The following is a 14167-nucleotide window of genomic DNA, read 5'->3' as shown; positions in this document are numbered from 1 at the left end:
CTTCACTTTCCAACTTTCAGTGTTAGAAATGTATTGTCTCTTAAGCTTAACCCCTTGCTAGTCCATTTAGGTCCACAGCATTTTTAGAACCAGTACAGACCCATAGGTAAACATTTGTTCAATCATTCCCATCAAGATGGACACTTAGGTGTGTGTATTTTTCGCTAATAAAAACAATGCTGAAACAACATCTTTGCACAGTCTTCTTAGGCATACATTGAGAGTTTTTAGCCAGCATAGAAATGAAGTAGTGCAATTTCTAAATCATAAGGTATGCACATCTTGAATATTAATAAATAATAGTGAATCGTTAAATTGCCTTCCTAGTTAGCTGTACCAATTTGCTCTTTCACCTGTAATGTTTAGCAATACCTATTTCTACAAATTATTACCAATATTTGATTTTATCAAACATTTAAAATTTTTCTAATTTGGGGGTAAAAAGTTGTGCCTTATTAATTTGCACATACCTGATTATAAGCAAGATTGAGCATTTTTTTGTTTGACATTTTTATTTAATCTGTGAATAACCCAATTTATACCCTTTGTTTCTTATTTTTTATTCAGTTACTTTTCTTTTCCCCCTTTGATTTGATTTGTCATTAAATAATCTGAACACTAATTACTTATATCTTTTAATTTTTAAGACTCATTTAAGCAGGCCTATCTACCCGAAGGTCATAAACATATTTCTTTGTATTTTCTTATTCTATTTTTGTAGCTTTGTTTTTTATGTTTTGACTTTTAATTCAAGAGTAATTTTTTTAATGTTGTGAGATAACCTAATCTTATTTATTAAAATAATAAACCTTTGCCACATTATTGTTTACTGAGTAGTCCACTCTGACTTCAAATGCTACTTTTATCATAAATTAAACTTTTTCTTGCTTTTCATTTTATTCCACTGAATACTTTTGCAAAATCACAACCCTAGATTAATTTGTGTAGCTTTAAAATACACTTTTATGTTTTGTAAGGTAAATGATCCCCTTTTTAGTCTTTTTAGGATTATCATAGCTATTTTATTCTCTCATATAAATTTCTGATTTAACCTTAGCATTTCCATAACATATTATTTTAGCATTTCACTGGGATTTCCTGGATTTAAATATTAATCTTCTATATATCTATAACATTGCATCTTAATGTATTATAGCTCTCTTATATCTCTTAGTAAAGTTTTAATTTTACCTCAGTCAAGATCTAAATTTCCTGTGTGTATGGGTCAAGGTAAGTTCTGCTAGCTGCTGTAACAAGCAGTCACACATTTTCTCACTCACATCATGGTACAGTGTGGGCCACGTGGAGTGGTATTGTGCTTCACTCAGTCATTCTGGGAACTTTGACAGACGCTCTGCCATCATGAATGACAGAATCCCAGGTTTCTCTCTGTCTTGTCGTCCAGCAGGCAAATAGGAAAGAGAGTGTGAAGGATAATTCAGGTGCTTTCATGACCAGGCTTGGAAGTGGTATACATACCTGTGGTCCACATTCAGAACTTGCTTCACATTGCTGGAAGAGAGGCAGAGAAAGTAGTCCTCATATGAGTTCAAGAAGAAAATAAAATGAGTTTGGTGAACTCATAAAATGGTCTCTCCCACCTACTTATAAAGTCCAAGAGAATCCACTGAAAAACTATTAAAACTAGTGAGAGTTTGTAACTGGAACCAAGCTTAACTTCCAAAAAGAAACTATCTTTTTATTAATATAAATATTAATAAGGATGAATAAGAAAATGTAACAGCTCATATGACAGATAATTTTCTCATATTATCTCCAAATAGTGAACGTTTTGGCTTTTTCTTTCTAATTTCTGAAAATTGTTATATTTAATTTTAAATTTTAGTACGGAACATTTCATTACACTGAATTGAGTGGGAGTAACTCTCTTGTTTGCTATAATAAAATTGCAACTGGTAAAAAAAAAAAAATTCCTGGAATGCCGCTGGCTAGATTTCTGAAATGTTTGTCCTGATGGAACTTCTCTCTGCAGAATGAAAGACATGGTTTTGAGATCTTTCTCTTGATAATAAAACTCTTCTTGTGTGGCTCTGAGCTTTTTCTTTCCAAAGAGACAATTTTCTTATTGTTGAAATGGATTCAACAGTATTTATGCCTAAAGGTTTCTAGAAATTAGGCTTCTTTATTTGGTATGGTTTTAAAAACAGTTGAATGAAAGTATTAGTGATAGTTTGAATATGGATTACTTAATTTAGTATTTCCAGTAGAATTGTTTCTATATTTTCATTGCCCACATGGTCTTTAGGCTACCAAACTATATCCAAGAAATTATTATTTTTGTTATTACTTATTACTATTGGTGGAAATGGCAAAATTTGTAGGCAGGGGACCAGGAGTTCAAGTTCTTCTTTCATCGTCTATTATTTACCTTTTCATGCCTTGACTTAATTTTTAAAAGGACTAAAATCATCTTTCCTGACAATGATCTGGACTGAGCAGACAGTGTCTTTCTGTCCAGTTTCAATGGTAAACTCATCTTTCCCCAAGTTTTTATTACCACTATTAATACTGATGACTTCGTAAACTATGCCTCCAGCACTGAGCTCCCTACAGAAATCCAACTGAGATTTCCACATCCCTGCTGGAATCACTACTTGAATAAAAGATGAACACCTCACTGTACTTTGTCCAAAATATAGCACATTGTTTTTCCCCTCGAACTTGATGCTGTTGCTGTGTTCTCAGTCTTTATATACATTATACTTTGCCCAGTTGTTCAAGAGAGAAAACTTAGAGTTAATCACGGCTTGGCCTCCACATCTAACTATTTATCCTACTTTAGCAAAATGTGCAATTTGATATTCCTTTCCCCCCTACAGGCACTAGGTGAGAGAAGATGTCTCATACCTCACTGGATCTTCTGAAATAGCTTCCTGACTGACTTCTCTGGGTCACCTTTCACTTACCTCTTTAATGCTGCTAGCTTTGTCATACTAAATCCACAGAAGTAATCATGCCCCCTGCTTAAAACCCTTGGATTGGTCTCCTTTGCTTCCATATTAAAGTAGTGTGTTTATACCTTCATTCAACAATACTAAGCACCTAATGTGTAACTAGTATCATCTCTGGGGCCTCCCACTTTCCTCTCTCTGGCATGCAAGAGCTCTGATAATCTGACACCTTTCCAACACCATCTCCTGCCATTTCTCTCCACTCACTCTAGATTCCTTCCACATTCAACTGCTTAAAAAAAACCAATAGACTTTAATTTCTGAACAATTTTAGGTTTACAGAAAATTATTCAGAAAGCACAGAAAGTATTTCCCATATTCACCTTCCCTTCCCTCAAACACAGTTTCCCCTATTGTTAACATCTTGCATCAATATGGTGTATTAGTTAACAATTGATGAGCCAATATTGATATATTAGTATTAACTAGAGAGTTCACATTAGAGTTCGCTCCTTTTGTTGTATATTCTATATGTTTTGACAAATGGATGACATGTATTCATCATTAAAGTATCGCATAGAGTCATAGCATCACCCTAAAAATCTCCCCTGTGCTCCACCTATTCTTTCCCTGCCTTTAAATCCCTGCCAACCACTTATTTTTTTACTATCTCTGTGGTGTTGCCTTTTCCAGAGTGTTATATAGTTGGAATCATATAGTATGTAGTCTTTTCAGGTTGGCTTCTCTCACTCAGCAATATGCATTTAAGGTTGCTCCATGTATTGATAGTTCATTTCTTTTTATTACCGAATAATATTCCATTGTAGGGATGTACACAGTTTGTTGATTCAGTCATCTAGTAATGGACATTTTTGTTGCTTCCGAGTTTTGTCAGTCATGAATAAAGCTGCTGTAAACATTTGCATGCAGATTTCTGTGTGAAACAATTGCATTCTCCATGCCTTGGTGCTTTGTATCTTTCTTCTGTCTGAAATGTCTTTCCCCCTCTTATCCACGTAGTAAGTTTATTTATAAATTGAATTCAATTTAACAAATACGTTATTGAATAAATTCTACATGTCAGGTCCTTCTATTAATCCTTAGGAAAGAAGTAGGAACTAGATAGACATAATCACAATTAAAGTGTGGCTGCAATGGATCGTTAGCTCTATGCTGCCACTGGAGTTTCTGTCCCAGGTTTGGAGGTTGAGGGACACTTTCCAAAGGGAATCTGACATCCTTCAGGGCCCAAGTCTGAATATCTGCTTGGGAATGAAACCCTCAGACCTGCCCCGTGCCCTCCTCTTCTAGTCAGAATGCATTCTCTTCTTTGTGTTCCAATAGCATTTAGTTCATAATTCTTTCAGGGTACTTATTACAATACATGTTCTTTTCTTGGTAGGGATGTATGGCATTTCCTTACTCTATTGGCAGCTTGCTAAATATGTAAAGTACCTTTTTTTTCTATATTTCTAGACCTACAGCAGTGTAAGTATAAAAACCAGTAATATTTGTTAAATTAAGTTGAATTGAGCTTATTTGAAAGTCCTTTCTACTTTGAGACACATGAGATTATCAAGGATAGTTGTCATGATTACAGGGTTTTTGTTCAGCCACTGGAGTTACCAGCCCAGCCACTGCTCTGATGTAAGACCTTGCTATGGTCTGAATGTATGTCCCCTCCAAAGCTCATGTGCAAGCTCGATCCTCATTGTAACAGTGATTGAAAGTCAGGGCCTTTGGGAGATGGTTGGATCGTGAGGACTCTGTCCTCATGAATAGATTCATCGTGCATGGATTAACGGGTTAATGATCTAATGGCTTATCAGGGAGGAGACTGGGGACTTTCCAAGGAGAGGAAGAAAGCATGTGAAAATGCTTTTGCTCAGAGGGCTCTTGCTCAGCCCTCTCTATGTGATAGCCTACGCTACCTCAGGACTCTGCAGGGAATCACCACCAAGAAGGCTGTCACCAGATGTGGCCCCTGGACCTCGGACTTCCCAGCTTCCCAAACTGTAAATTACAGAGTACTTTACATTTAAATTACTGAAGAATACTTTCAGGTATTCTGTCATAAGCAACAGAAAACTGACTAATGCAGACCTCAAGATATTAAGCCTCACTTTCCTCAGCTGTGAAATAGTGAAGGTAACTGTGGAGACTGAATGAGACATTACATATAAAGGCTGCTCACATTCCTGCCAGTCAGAGCCCATTCCAGTGAACTATTTTGCTCTTATTATGAGTCTTGTAGCTCCTAGCATAAGGCTCCATTCTACACACTTAGTATCTGATGAATAAAGTATCCTATGAATTTGAAATATTTCTTTAGCTTTACATTAATCAGTGTTACTCTCTGCTTGTGGCAAAGCTGATTTTAGAATTTTTCTTATTTTTGTATATTGGGGAGGGTTTTCTTCTGAATCTTCTGGGAGACAGACTCTCTCAATCTTGTTGACTTGCAGGTGTGTAAGTCAGCCATTTCTGTGATTGAATCAATGGGCCAGAAGTGCAGGACTTGTCAGTTCTGAACTAGACAATTTGCCTAATCGTCTCAGGCCAAACTTTCTCTCAACTGGCTTTCTCTCCTGTGAGATGACTTTTGTCCCAGGTGTATCGCCAATCTACCTCACAGAGGCGTTCTCTTCTCTGCTCACTCTACTTTCTCTCCATGGTGATACTATCCACTCATGCAACTTTAATTACCATGTGTTTACCAAAGTGTCCCAAATTAATTTCTCCAGTCCAGACCTCCAGATCAGCGACCAAATGCTGCCCAGACATTTAATCCTGGATGTCCCAAAGGTATCCGTGCTGAGCTCATTATTTCTTCTACCCCATTTGGCCAGATCCTAGAGCCAGAAGCTTTCTCACCAACCTCAACCCTTATGAGTAATCCACTCTCAACTTCAAATTAATCACCAAGTTCTAGCGATCTTCCTTTTTACTGTCTCTTGCATCAGGCCACTTTTCTCCATCCCCACTGCTATCACATTAATTTAGGTGATCATTTTCTGTCTCCCAGATTGTTGCAGCAGCCATCTGACTGCTCTCCCTGCCTCTGGTTTGGTTCACCTTCAGTCTTATCTCCAACCATCTCTTTAACCAGAACCATCTTTCTAAAATGCATATCTGATCAGGTTATTACCCTGTTTAAAGCTCCAAATCCTCAACATGGCTTTCAAGGGGCTCCGTGTTGGATCTTCAGCTTATCTTCAAAGCCATGTCGTCTATCACTGACCTTCCACGTTTTAGTAGGATCCACTTCAGGTCTCAAATATGTTGTGCTTGTCTCACTGCTGGGCTTCTGCAAGGCTCTTTCCTCTGCCTAGGGTAGATTTCCTGACCCCCTTCCCATCCTCTTTCATATTTCCACACTTCCTTTCCATTTTAATTTTTTTTATAAGCCTTTTTGACCCCCTATCCCAAGACTTGATGTGTTTTTGCACTTTGTTGTCTAAGCATCCTAACTCAGTCTGTATTTTAATATGTATCCCATTGTAGTGTAAACGATGGTTGTTAACTGTAAACTTGTGTGTTGCTTTTTATCAAATTATAAGGACCCTGAGAGAAGGGAGACGATTTTTTTTTTTTTTGCCCATTTTTTATCCTCGGTATCTAGGACTTTGGCATGTAGTATGTGTTAACTATTTGCTAAATTAAAAAATTAATGAAAATTAACAAAAGCATTTGGAAATATACAAAAAAATTATAGGTAAATATTTCAAGCAGTGACAATGAAGAGTACTTTTCAAAAAGAAATGAAATTATTATTTATTATAAATTGCCACTCCTGCCCAAGTTTAAGCTATAACAAGGAAAGGTCATGTTCTTTTGGAGTTTTCTACAAACACTGAATTTCATGAACTTTTCTCTTACAGGAAATTTGTAGGACTTGAATTCCAACCAAATATGAAGAATTAGAAAGAGGTTCAAAATAAGAATTAAATATGCAAAGAAATTCTGTCATAACTCCTAGGCCAAAACACACAGATCTTGTTTATGAAATAGCCTAGTTTTCAGAAAGATGGCTTCTGAGGCTATTTTGACAACATTATAGTTTGTAATGGAATTATTGAATGAGACAGGAGAGACACCATTTTTCCCTTTAAAAACTACTATTTTCTTTTCATTCACAGTCAAGCTTCAGCATTTTTATTCTCATTTTTTCCTTTTCATATATTTCATTTTCTGTGTTGCTTAATTCCAGTTAATTTTCCCCCATACATGTCTAATTTATTGATGAGTACATGAAGTGTTTGAAAGTCATTTGGAGAGTGTGTGAAAGGACACATTCCACATAACTGCCTAAGACCACTTTTCAGATTCACCGTCAATAATAAGGAAATGAATGAATATTCCCTTAAATGAGTGAGGTCATTCAGTGTATAAATCTGATTTCTTATCTATGTATGAGCCTCCAAAAATAAAGGAAAACAAACAAAAAACAAACAAATAAAGGCAAAACCACAAAATGCTGTCCCTACCTAGTTACCATAGAGGGCATCCTACCTGTACATGTGCCCTGGCCATATACCCAGGGCATCCTTTCAACCTCTAGGCACCCTACTCTAACATGAGAAAAACAGAAAGGAACAGAAGAAAGGAGACAGTTCATGAAGCAGAATAGTTTTTAAAATTTAATTTTCTCATAGAGGAAAGAGTAGTTATTACATCCCAAAAATAGGAACAGGACACCATAAAAGAGAAACATCTAAGGAACAAGAACTCTTGAAAATTAAGTGCACAAAAGCAGGACAAAAAAATGGAAGCTTGAAAGATAAATTTAAAAATATTTCAGATAAAATGGAACAAGAAGGCAAGAATATGGAAAATAAGAAGGCTGCTTTTAAAAATTGATACATGTATAAAAATACTTTTATCCCCAAGCATCTTTCTCAGGAAGCTCCTGCAGGCATTGTTTCACTGAAAGAAGAGACTAAATCAAGAGACAGGAGTATATGGGATCTGGGAAACCAAAACTCAGTATCGAGAAGACATGAAGGGAATCCCCAGGATAAAGTCAAAGGGTGATCCCACATAACATAAGTGCAGCAGACCTTCAAAACAACCAGTCCATGTAGAATCAGGATGGAGGGATTCAAAAAAAGCTGATACAGTAAGTTACCTGATGTATATGGATACTTTGAGAGGAGTTTGGAAGAATTAGTTATAGAGGCTCAGTTAGGATTCAGTCGGGAAACACAACCGCTATGTATTTAGGGATAATTCTGGGATTAAATGGTACACAATGTGGAAGAAGCGGGGAATGTGGTGTCTGCAAGGGGCGATAGGAGAATTAGAAAATTAAGCCATAAATCAGCCCGCCTAAAGCCTGGCACAGGTGGACAAGTTGGAGCTTGCAGGAAAATCTGAGAAGTCAAGTGCTGTCCGTCCAGTCACTGAAGTGGCTCCCGCAGAGGGGAGCTGGTGGAGAGGTCTACGGGAAGCTCTTACCTCTGTGTACATAACACGATCTAACAGTGGTCCTGAAGACACTGCTGGTCAGCAGGCCAGTGGTCCAGAACTGGGCAGAAATCAGAGGAGAACAAGCCCAACCTGCACCTGCCAGCCACTTCTGTGTTTGTCTGTCAGAATTCTTTCCACAAAAAGATCTTTGAAAACTTGCCGAGCATTTGATGTAAATAGGCACATGTGCCCAGGTGTCCTGGGTTATGGACTTAAGTATAAAGGATGAGTGGCTCTGATCCACGGCGCCTCCCACCCCCAGGATGCTCTCGAGGGAAGTCATGGGGAGGCCACTACTGCTAGTGCCTGGGACCCTCCACAAGGCCACGGCCACCACCGGACCTGTAAGCTACCAGATCTGTAAGCTGCTGCTGCTGCTGCTGAGGACTGAGCTTGTGTTGTCTGCCAACAGCTCCAGGAATCTTTCCCAATTACCTAGCATGGACCTGCATGTGAGAGGTTTGGGGACCCAGTCTAGCATGTGAGGGGTCTGGTGACCCAGTCTGTAGATTGGGTTTGAAGGGTCTGAGCCCTAGCTCTGACAATATAAATGGAAACTTAGTATAACTAAAATAATAACTAAAATAATGAAACATTTTGGCTTTAGTTATGATTTGCCATACTTTACACTAGTCATTGGGTTAAACAACATTCTTAGAAAGACATTAAAATATATCTGGACGCACTGACAAGTTTGATTTTTTTTTTGTTTGGGAAACTTGAAGATTATATGTTATAAGGATGTGGACCCTTAAATTCCACTAAGTTACATCCTTGTGCCATTTTATTAAGGGTAAAATAGCTAATCTGTAGACGAGAGAGATGAGACAGAGAGAGAGAGAGAGGAAAGCATACATTCAGAGAGAACTAGAGTATACAAGGAAAGCACTGAAAGAAAAAAATAGCTGTTTAGTTCCAAAGGATTTCTAGTTTCTTATTCTAGATTAAAAAGCCAGTCTGCGTTTTAGACCCTTGAATTCTATAGATATCCAAATATTTTTCCTATATATCCCACCTAAGCACAATACCCCAGTGATCAAAAATCTTGATTTGCCTTGCACTGTCCCAGTTTATTACTAAAAGTAATAAAAAAAAAAGTTTACTACTGCATCCTGGGAAATCCTCCAGTACCAGACAAATTGAGAGTGATGGTCACTCTAATCTATGCGTATTTTCCTCTTAAGCTAATATGATGTGGGTCTTGGAAACTGTCAATCAGGAATGCCTTGATTAAGGCATCCACTTTTAAGCCACATGCAACTGATGAAGGTCTATTGCATCCAAAACCTCTGTTACTCATTTTATCTTCTGCTTGGTTTTATTATTTATAACTTAGTACATGATGAAGCTGTGGGCAGGAGAGTTGTTAATTGTAAGTGAATAAGGCAGTTACTTCAAATTGGGGTGATCCATGTTGAGAAGTACTATTCTCAAAGGGCTAATCATTAGAATATGTTGCAATTTTCACAGTCTTTGGCCTTATAACATTTTGTCCTAGAATTGCTTTAAAAGTGCAAATTTTAACAGGCAATTCAGTACTAATGCAATGGTCTCTCTCCTTTCACACACTTATAATAAAGTAAATGTTTTCCTCAGTGTGTGTATATACTTAATCAGGGAAGTTATGCTTTGTAAACTGGTTTTCGGCTCTCAAAATTATTTGACTATCAATATTTGCAGCTGATATACTTTAATAACTGCGTAATCTGTAAGAAAGATCCATGAACTCAAGGGAAGTCAATCCTGTAAACAAGCCGAGGAGATGATTATTAAGAAATGACAGCAGCAACAGCCTGAGCAGCAGCAGACAGACCACCCAGAGAGGCTGCCTCTCAGCTGTGGCTTCCCCCACCTGCACCCAATTTGAGAAAAGAAATGATGACAGCCTAGTTAAGAGGCGCAGCCCTCATCAATAAAAGACTGTCAGCAGCTTTGCAGATGGGCTCAGAAAATCTGCTTAGGGGCCGACCCCGTGGTGCACTCGGGAGAGTGCGGAGCTGGGAGCACAGCAGTGGTCCCGCCGTGGGTTCGGAGCCTGTATAAGGATGGCCGGTGCGCTCACTGGCTGTGCACGGTGCGGCCAGTCACAAAAATAACAACAACAAAAAAAATCTGCTTAGTCTATAAAAGACCTATCTTACCTCAAGTATTCCTAGCTTTCTACACCCTTCTTAGGGCCCTTGGTAAATGAAGAGAAGTGGGAGTATGAAAAAATATGATCTAATGAGGGTATCTTGTATCCATACAGCTCTTTTATGAATGTTTTATCTGATCCTCTCGACAAACTGTTGGAGATGCAATGAAATTATAATTATTTTGTTTGATAGATTAGAAATCAAGAGAGCTCTGTGGTCTTGCTCAATTGGTTCATACCATCATTTCTTTACTATTAACTAATATTTATTGAGCAATTATATGTTAGGCACTGTGGGTTAAGCACTTTAAATGGATTATCTCATTTACCTTCACAGAAACATATTGGAGTAGATGATATTATTGTTAATGTACAGACGAGAGAACCTGGGCTCAGTGGGGTTATAACAACTTGTCTAAGAATCCAGGCTCTCCACCTAGTCTAGACCCTACAATATAAATCTATATTTTTGAATGCCTATTGCTTAAATTATTTTGCATTTTTGGCCCCAGTTTAACTAGTTTGAGATGCTTGTCCTATGAGCATATGCTAATTATATGAACATTGATGTGACAGATATTTATTGAGGACTTAATGTGTACTAGGTGCTGTTATATATTTTGAGGGACTATTTGTTTAAAAAACAAAACAAAACAGGCTACCTTTCTTGCATTGAGGTGATTATATTCTTTGCTTTTCTTCAATCTTTCTTTGTTATTTATGCCAGGATGCTGTTTTTATTCCTGCAATGGTCTCCCACATGTGAGTTGCAAGGAAATAATAGGAATCATAGGGCTTAAAAGGCATTAGCAAGAGTTTTGGAGTTTGAGATGCCTTCAATAAAAATGCATAAAACAGGAAGGATTTGTCAGACCGTAAAATGATTGTTGTTGGAGAGAACACTCATTTTTCACTCGTAGTTCCTGCAGAAGAAACCTCTACTAAGTAACTCTTTTGACCTCTGTGCTTCATCATGCACCTTCTCCAGGTTTTCTGAAGTTTGGAAAAGGAACTGGAAGTGCACTGCTCAATTCCCTCTGCATTTGGTTTGAAATCTTGTTGCTGGCAGAGAGGGTGCATTTGAGTCTGCTTTTTCCCAAAATGAGGGCAGTAAGTAGGGCAGGCTCTGCTCCTGTGTGGGGAGGGCTTCAGGTGTCCTGCACTACCTGTAACTGGTAGCTAACTCGGCATACTCAGAGATGAAGTGTCACAAGCCCATTAGGCCTAAAGCTGACGCTCACTCTCTCAGGAGCTCTTATTATTAAAAAGTTATTTTAATCTCTCACTCCTGCTTATTATAAAAATTTTGTCTGAATTTGGGAGGGTAAAAAAATTGCTTTTTGTTAAATCAAAACAATTAGCAGAGAAGAATTCATGGACCTATATTTTCTCTGGATCTGTAAATGATGTATTAGAAATGTCTGTCAATTTGCTAATGATGTATTAGAATTGTATGTCAATTTGTCAGTTAATAGAGACTACTCTATTAATTTCTATGTACATAGTATGTACATAGCAAGTCCTGAAAAGGTGCCCAGTAAAAGTTTTAGAAAAAATAAGAATGAGCTTTGGCTTTTCTCATTTGTAATATAAAGGATTTGGATTAGATAATTTCTCATGCTCCAACTAGGGTCATCCTGAGATTCTTTGTGGAATATATGGGCTTAAAAAAAGGCAGATAGAATTTCTACTTCGAGTAGAGATAGAGTAACAGGGACTGAATTAACTGACCTACCTTAAACAAATAGAAAACTGGTCAACACATGTGAAAGAGGGATTTTTCAGACATCAAACAATTGGCAACTGGGATCCCTAAGAAAGGAGAAACAAACAAGTAAGCCCTATAATTGCACTAGTTTACAAGCTGTAGGATTGAGAGGGTGTATTAGTAAAGGTTCTGCAGGGAAACAGAACCAATAGAATGTGTATACATACACAGAAAGATTTGTTACAAGGAACTGGCTCATGCAACCAAGGAGGCTGGCAAGTTCAAAATCTGCAGCGTAGGCCTGCAGGCCAGACCCGGTATAGCTGGTTGTGCTAGTAAAGTCTGAAGGCCATCTTCTGGAGAATTCTCTCTTGCTCAGAGAGGCCAGGCCCTCAACTGATTGGATGAGGCCCACCACATTATGGAGGGCAATCTGTCTTACTCAAAGTCCAGTGCTTTAAATGTTAATCTCATCCAAAACACCCTCTAAGAAAAAGACCTAAATGCAAATTTCAGCAAATGAATTTTGAGAGAATGCATTGCTACAGGGGATGTTAAAGGAAGTTTATTAAGAAGTAAAGTGATACTACATAAACACTTGGATCTAAACCATCTTAGTGTGTTTTCTGTGGCTATAACAGGATAATAGGGACTGGGTAATTTATAAAGAAAAGTTTATCTATCTCACAGTTCTGGAGGCTGGGAAGTCCAAGAGTATGGAACTGGCATCTGCTCAGGGTCTTCTTGCTATGTCATAAAATAGTGGAGAGTGTCACATGGCAACAGGGCAAGAGCAAGAGATCTAGAGAGGGCTCACTTTTATAGCAAAGCTACTCCAGAGATAACAAGCCCACTCCCATCATAGTGACATTGATCCATTTATGAGGTCAGGGGGTTAAGTTTCCAACAAATAAACTTCAGGGGGACACATTCAAACCACGGCATAAACATAGGAATGAATAGTGGCAGAAAAGGTAAAAATATAAGTAAATTTTTTCTCTCATTCTTAATTTCTTTAAAGAATATTTGACTGTTGCAAAAGTAGTAATAATGTACTGTGGAATTAATAGCATATGTAGAAGTAAAATGTATGAGAACAATAGTGCAAAGGCTGGGAGGGGAAAATGAAAGTCTCCTTATACTCTTCATGAAAAGGCATACTATTATTTGAAAGTGAATTGTGATAAATTAAAGATGCATATTTTAAATCTGATTGCAACCACCAAAACTAACAAAACAAACAAAAGTATAGCTGACAGAACAATAGAGAAGATAAAATAGAATCTTTTAAAAAACTCAATTAAATCCTAAAGAAGGCAAGGAATTAGAGAAAAATAGATAAAGAGCAGATGGGGTAAAGAGTAAACAAATAGATAGACTGAAGGTGTAAACTCAATCTTATTAATAATTGGATAAAATATAAATGATTTAAACACTCTAAAATCAGAGATTGTCAGATTGGATAAAAAACAAAGATAGCTATGTGCTTTCTATAAGAAACATACTTTAAACAGAAAGACACAGAACAGCTAAATGCAAAAGATAAACAATGATATCCCGTGTAAAAACGAATCCAAAGAGAGTTTGGATGTCTATATTAATGAACGTCAAAGTTGATTTTAGAACAAGGAATGTTATCAGAGATGAACAGTGATATTTCACAATGATAAGGGGATAAATTTGTCATAAACATTCACAAATCTTAAATGTGTATGTGACTAATAATTTCAAAATAAATGAAGCAGAAGGTGATAGAATTGAAAGATAAATAAGTAAATCCACAATGACAGTTGAAGATAGTAACATTCTTCTCTCAGGAATTCATACAACAAGCAGATAGAAAATCATAAATTCATAGAAAATTGAAGAACAATATAAAAAATACTGGACACAATAACTGCAGAAATAAACATTGTTTAGGAATACACGTAGACCATACATTAG

The sequence above is a fragment of the Cynocephalus volans genome, chromosome 12, assembly GCF_027409185.1.
Source record: "Cynocephalus volans isolate mCynVol1 chromosome 12, mCynVol1.pri, whole genome shotgun sequence".
Classification (NCBI taxonomy): domain Eukaryota; kingdom Metazoa; phylum Chordata; class Mammalia; order Dermoptera; family Cynocephalidae; genus Cynocephalus; species Cynocephalus volans.
The sequence above is the reverse complement of the archived record's forward strand: the minus strand, read 5'-3'. Positions refer to the sequence as shown.